This window comes from Cynocephalus volans, chromosome 5 (assembly GCF_027409185.1).
Source record: "Cynocephalus volans isolate mCynVol1 chromosome 5, mCynVol1.pri, whole genome shotgun sequence".
Lineage (NCBI taxonomy): Eukaryota > Metazoa > Chordata > Mammalia > Dermoptera > Cynocephalidae > Cynocephalus > Cynocephalus volans.
The window spans coordinates 41,416,765-41,424,334 of NC_084464.1; positions in this window are offsets into that span (position 1 = coordinate 41,416,765).

Sequence of the window (7,570 nt, forward strand, 5' to 3'; positions counted from 1 at the left end):
ATAGTGGGCTATTTTAAATTTCTAATTCTTTTAAAGTAAGTTTTGACAGTATGTATTTTTAAAGAAGTTTGTTTATTAAATATAAGGTGTCAAAATTATTGGCATGAACTTGTTCATAATATACCTTTATTACCCTTTCATGTCTGAAGGACCATTAGTGCTATCCCTAATTTATTCTTGATACTGGCATTTATTTTGAATTTTGCTTAGAATTTATTAATTTTACTAATCTTTTTAAAACAATTTTTGTTGACTTTTTTTACTGCTTGATTTTTATTACATCAATTTTCACCTTTAAAAAATTATCTTCTTTGAGTTTACTTTTTCCTTGAATTTCTAAAAGTATCATCTTAGATCATTGACTTTAGGCACACGAAGTTATAAATTTTCCTACAAAGCATTGTTTTAGCTGCCTGAGAGTTTTGATATGTTGTGTTGCCATTGTCATACTATTCACTTATGATTTGACCTTTAAACCATAGATTTTTGGAAATGTTTTGCTTAATTTTCAAATATTTGCAGATTTCCTAGATATTTTATTATTATTGGTTTCTTATTCAGTCCTGTTATGGTCAGATAACTTCTCTGTGTGATGAAATTATTCAGTTTTTCTATGGCACATTATATATTCTATTTTGGTAAATGCTGTATGTGCTTTTGTTTAAAAAAGTATATTCTTTACTGTTGGATAAGATTGTTGATATATTTCAACTAGTTCAAACAGGTTGACAGTGTTTTTCAAGTGTATTGTACATCATTATGATTGTTTTGTTCAATTGTTCTACTCACTACTGAGGGAGATGTGTTGATATCTCCAACCATGTTTGGCATTCGTGTACTTACCTTTAATATTTTCAACTTTTGCCACTTGAATTTTGAGGCTCTGTTATTAGTTGCGTACACATTTGTGACATTGTATATTGATGATTTATATTTATGTGATACCCCACTTTTTCTTTCATTGATTCTACTTTGTCTGATATAACATAGCTACACCTGCTTCCTAATGCTTTATGTTTGCGTGGCATATCTTTCCTAACCACTTTACTTGCCACTTATCTGCATTTTTCTATTTAAAGTGTATTTCTTGAAAACAGGATATAAGTGGGTCTTGCTATTTTATTCATCTTAAAAATCTCTGCCTTTAGTTTGGAGGGATTTTTTCATTTAATAAGTAATTTATAACATGGCTGGGTCTACATGTTCAAGTCTACATTTTTTTTTTCTATTTGCCCCACCTCTTCTGTTTTTCTTTTGTTCCTCCTTTGCTGGCTTCTTTTGGGTAAATTTTTTTCTAACATATCGTTTTATCTCCTTTATTAACTTCTTAGCACACCCCCTGGTGTCTTTTTTTATGAAGTTGCACCTTTAATGATTAAAAGATGCACCTTTAATTTATCAGAGCACAGCATCAAACTATATTATTCTATTCCAGAAATCATGTGAGAAACCTAAAGCAATATAATTCTGTTTGTCTTTCTCCTTCTTCGTGCTTTTATTGGCATTCTTATATTTTACTTCAATATATACTATACATTACATTCACATTTTTTCCATAATATACTTCTATTATTTTTATCTTAAATAGTCATTAATCTTTCAACAAATTTATGCATACAAACAAAAAAGAAACAGGTCTTTAATATATTTATCAACGTATTAATACTTTTGTTTTTCATTCATTCTGTATGTTCGGATTTCCTTTAGTCTGTAATGCTCTTGAACTTTTCTTGTAGTGCTGTTTAAAACTTGAAAATGTCTTTAGTTTCTATTCATTTTGAGGAGTATTTTCACTGTATATTATATTCCAGTTGATAGCTTTCCCCAGCACCTTAAGGGTACCATGTTATTGTCTTCCGGCCTTTATTGTTTCTGATGTCACCCATGATTGTTATCATTGTAACCCTGTAGTCAATATTTCTTTTTCTTTTAAGCTTTTATTTTTGTCTTTGGTTTTCATCAGTTTGATATAAGGTGATCACATATGATTTTCTTTTTATTTATCTTGCTCTGGGTTTCATGAGCTTTTTGGATTTGTGGTGGTGTCATTAATCCATTTTGGAAAATTCTCAGTCATTATCTTTTCAAATATTTTTTTCTGCTTCTTTGTTTCTCTTGTATTCTGGAACTCCAGTTACTCATATGGCAGAGGAGTTGATTTTATTCTATATAACTTGGATGCTATGTTTTTTTGTTTGTTTTCTTTTTACTCTTTGTGTTAAAGTTTGAATAATTTCTATTGTCCTAAATTTCAGTTCACTGATCCTTTCCTCTACTGAGTCCAGTTTGTTGTTAAGCCCATCAAATTAATTCTTCATTTCTGGTATTTATTTTTCATATCTAACATTTCCACTTGGTACTTTTATATAATTCTCATGTCTCTGCTGAAGTTTTCCTGTTGCTCATAAATCCTGTCTGCCTTTTACTACAAAAATTTGAAACATTATTCATTACAGCCTTTTAAAATTTCCTGTCTGTTTATTCTGACTTCTGGACCATATCTGTGTGTGCGTCTTTTGAATGTTTCCTCTTTTTACTTTTAAACGACTCATTTTACTTTTCTTTCTGGTTAGTATGACCCATAATTTAAAATTTTTATTTTATGCTAAGCATTGTGCATCTTAGTCAGTTTAGAATATTGTAACAAAATACAATAGACTGGGCGACTTAAACAACAGACATTTATTTCTCACAGTTTTGGAGGCTGGGAAGTCCAAGTTTAAGGTTCCAGAAAACTCAGTTTCTGGTACAGTCCCTCTCCCTGGCTTATAGATGGTCACCTTTTTACTATGTCCTCCTGTGAGCTAAGTTCTCAGAGAGAGCTTTGAACCATCTTACTCTTTTAATAAGAATACTAATCCCATTATGGGGGCCAGTTACACCCTCATAACCTCATCTAAACCTAATTTAACTTCCCAAAGGCCCACTTCCAAATATCCTCACATTGGGATTAGGGCATCAACATATAAATTTGGGGTGACACAAACATTCAGTTCATGACATTATGTAAAAAAATAATGGTAGAGATAAAAATAATTAATAAGTAATATTTATCTGTAGGAAAGGGCATTTCCTATATTCTCTCATGATATTCATGTGGGGAGCTGAGACCATCTGATTTGTAATTAATTAATTTGTAATTAATTTCTCTTTGCTTATCAGTCCTGACCCTAGCTTTCTGATCTTTGGGAGGTCTCTCTTTCCTTCTTTTTCTCTCCCAACCTTTGGAAGGACACTTCAACACATTTTGTGAAGGCTTGTAGTTTATTGGAGCAAGTTATCTTAGCCATTAATTCCCAAGTTAACACATCTCTCCTTCCATCTCAGTCCTGTGCCTTTTGTTTGGTGAAGTGAGTATGATTTGCTTGAAGTTCCTAAAATGATATTATGTGAGTCCATACCTTGAAGGAGGCTGCCAGTTATCATGACCAATCATAACACAGCTACGTAGGATGTTTCTGTCTCCATAGAGCATGCTGAGCTATACCTCTGGTTGTATATTAAGAGGCAAAAAAAGATTGTAAAATTTTGCTATTTAAAGCTACAGAAATCTTGGAAAGTATGTGTTGGAATGGAAGAAAACATTTGACTGAGGTACGTATGGATTCAGCTAATTTATCAATATGAGAGCACTTCAAAAAGACTCTAATCTGATGTACTGGCTCAAACAGTTCAGAGAAACATGGCTTCTTACTCATTTTGTTGGTTGTAACCTCAACTGACCAATATTTTATATTAAGTGAAGTACTAAATGAAGTCAATATGTCATGAATTACTTAGTATATTATAGAGAAGGTAACTATGATGATAAATATTTTGGAATAAATTTAATATGCCTGACCCTCTCACTTCTTTTCATGCCCTGGAATTTCAAAGAGGATACTCCCTTCCATAAAACATTAAAACACACCTTTAGTTTTTCAAGATGGCAGTGGCTGCGGCGGCTGGCGCGGAGTAGCTGAGGTGGAAAAGGCGGCCACTGGGCCTCAGGCAGCCGGGAAGCTTGTGGACCTTCCTCTCGCCATCTCTTAAGGGAGGTCTGCTGCTGCTGGCCGGTCGTGGGGGGAGACTGCCACTTTGCCCCCGGCAGGAGAGGCTGCCTCACTTACAGGCAACAGCTTTGAAGTGTGGAGCAGGAAAAGAACTGTTTCTTAGCTGCAAAAGCGAGTCTCGAAACAGGGAACACGGCGACAGGGTTGCTGTGGAAGTAGACAGGATCCCGGAGGCCGGGGCCGCGCTGAAGGCGGCCAGCTGCCCTATTCAGGATTCGAGGTTTCAGGCCGGCATTAAAGAAGATTCCTGGGAGCGCCCGAGCCGCGCTGTGACTGAACAGCCCGAGGCGGCAGCGGCCGAGAACAGGGAAGGCAACAAACCAGAGACAGAGAGCGAGCACCCGACCAGGCACAACCCTGTGAGTGACCCTTGGCCCAGCTCTGTTTGGGGGGCAGATGCCCACCCGGCTCCCGCCTGCACCACCAGGCCACTCACCGCCCCGGTGCTGCCTCCATTTTCCCAGGTGCGGGCAGCTCCACCCAGCTCGGCCATCACTGAGCCCTCCGACTTGCTTGGCCCGGCGCGGGGCTTTCCGGAGCCTGTGGGCCGGCCTCCCCTCCCACTCCCTCCGTGGTTCTCTGGCGGGGCTGGTGGCGGTGGGCGTCCCCGGCCAGTGTCGGGAGGGCAAGGAAGTACGGGCAGGCCGACTGTCACTCCACCACACCCTGGACTCCGGCCCCCAGTAAACTCCCTGTTACTGGGAGGCAGATACCATCTCTGCGGCCACCAGTTTGGAAAAAAGCCTAACAAATTTCTGGTTGGGAATAGTGTGGTAGGAGAGTTCCCAGTTCTGCTTGAACCTGCCGGAGAGCAGACTGCAGGCGGGCGCTAGACTCGGTTTATACCGGGGGGATACAAAGGTGAACAAGACCCGAGAAAGATCTACATAGTGCTACAGAGGCACCCAGAGAGACCGGTCATCTGTGCCTAGCAGAAACCTGGTAGACTTCCTGGGCGAGGTGGTGCCGAGCAGGGTCTTGAAGGCCCAGCTGATAGATGAGGGGTGCAGAAGACACGCCCCAGCCCAGCACAGTGCGCACAGAGTGGGGAGACATGCGGCCAGGGAGGCGGAGACTCGACAGAAACCACACACCCGGTGGGGTCGCCATGCATGATCTAACAGCCTGGGACAGAGCACACGGAATGGGGAGAAGTCGTGCACAGGAAGTGAAAGCTCAACAGAGATCACACACCCTGTGGTACGTGATCCACCAGCCCAGCAGAGTCCAAGCTGACCAGAAAGGTGGCTCCCCAGAGAAGCCCAAGACCCAAGGCAACCACACACACAAGGCACTAGAGGCCAACTGAGCAGTCACGGAGGCAGCCATACGAAATTGGCAACCACAGCAACATCCAAGTTATTCATTAGTCTCAAACCGGTGGACTGTGAAACCCCCTGCCACAATGAATAAACACTAAAAAAAAAATACCAGAAATACAAAAAATCAAGAAAGTACACCACCAAAAGTTAATAAATCTCAAACTCTAGATCCTATAGAACAAGAAGTCCTTGAAATAACTGACAAGGAATTTCGAGTGATAATTCTAAGGAAACTGAATGAGATACAAGAAAACTCAGCTAGACATCATGATGAAATGAGGAAAAGTATACAGGATCTGAAAGAGGAAATGTACAAGGAAATCAATGTCCTGAAAAAAAATGTAGCAGAACTTGCTGAACTGAAGAAGTTATTCAGCGAAATAAAAAACACAACGGAGAGTTTAACCAGCAGGCTTCTCCAAGTTGAAGAGAGAACCTCTGAACTTGAAGATGGGCTGTTTGAAATAACACAAGCAGACAAAAAGAAAGCAAAAAGAATCAAGGACATTGAAGAAAATCTGAGAGAGATATCAGACAACCTTAAGCGATCAAATATCCGAGTCATGGGTATTCCAGAAGGGGAGGAAAATGGAGATTCCATTGAAAACATATTCAACAAAATAGTGGCAGAAAACTTCCCAGGTATAGGAAAAATCACAGATCTTCAGATCCAGGAAGCTCAACGATCTCCAAATGTATTCAACCCAAAAAGACCTTCTCCAAGACATGTGATAGTCAAATTGGCAAAACTCAGAGACAAAGAGAGAATCTTAAAAGCTGCAAGAGAGAAGCGTCAAATCACCTATAAGGGAGCCCCAATCAGGTTAACATCAGACTTTTCATCACAAACCCTAAAAGCTAGAAAGGAATGGGATGATATATTCAAAATACTAAAAGACAAAGATTGCCAGCCAAGAATACTCTACCCTGCAAGGCTATCCTTCTGAAATGAGGGGCAAATAGTATATTTCTCAGACAAACAAAAACTGCGGGAATTCACTACTACACAACCACCCTTACAAGAAATCCTCAAGGGAGTACTGGGTTTGGTTCCTGAAAAATAACTACCACTGCCATAAAAACCCAAGAAAAATCTAAACCCACTAGTATAATAAAAATGGCATTCATGAAGAGAAAACAAGCTAACAAAAACACTATCTACAACCTAAGGAACCAACAAACACAGAAACCAAACAGTAAGTCAGAAAGCAAGGAACAAAAGACACCTAAGACAACCAAACAACCAATAAAATGCTAGGAATAAATGAACACCTTTCAATAACAACTCTTAATGTAAAAGGCTTAAATTCCCCAATTAAAAGACACAGACTGGCTGACTGGATCAAAAAGCAGGACCCAACTATATGCTGCCTACAAGAGGCCCACCTCACCCATAAAGATTCACAGAGACTAAGAGTGAAAGGATGGAAAAAGATTTACCATGCAAACAGAAAAGAAAAATGAGCTGGAGTAGCTATTCTTATATCTGACAAAATAGACTTTAAACTAAAAACCATAAAAAGAGACAATGAGGGACACTACTTAATGATAAAAGGACTGATCCATCAAGAAGACATAACAATCATAAATATGTACACACCCAATGTTGGAGCTGCCAGATTTATAAAACAAACTCTATTAGAACTAAAGAAGGAAATAGACACTAATACCATAATAGCAGGGGACCTGAACACCCCACTGTCAATTTAGACAGATCATCTAGTCAAAGAATCAGTAGAGAAACACAAGATCTAAACAAGACTCTAGACCAATTGGAATTGGCAGATATCTACAGAACATTCCACCCAACAACCTCAGAATATTCATTCTTCTCATCAGCACATGGATCATTCTCCAGGATAGATCACAGATTAGGTCACAAATCAAGTCTCAATAAATTCAAAATATTGGAATTATCCCATGTATCTTCTCAGCCCACAATGGATTAAAACGAGAAATTAATAACAAACAAAACTCTGGAAACTATACAAACACATGGAAATTAAACAGCGTTCTACTTAATGACATATGGTTCCAAGAAGAAATCAAGCAGGAAATCAAAAAATTTATTGAAACTAATGAAAACAATGATACATCATACCAAAACCTGTGGGATACTGCAAAAGCAGTATTGAGGGGAAAATTTATTGCATTAAACGCTCACTTCAGAAGAATAGAAAGATGGCAAGTGAACAA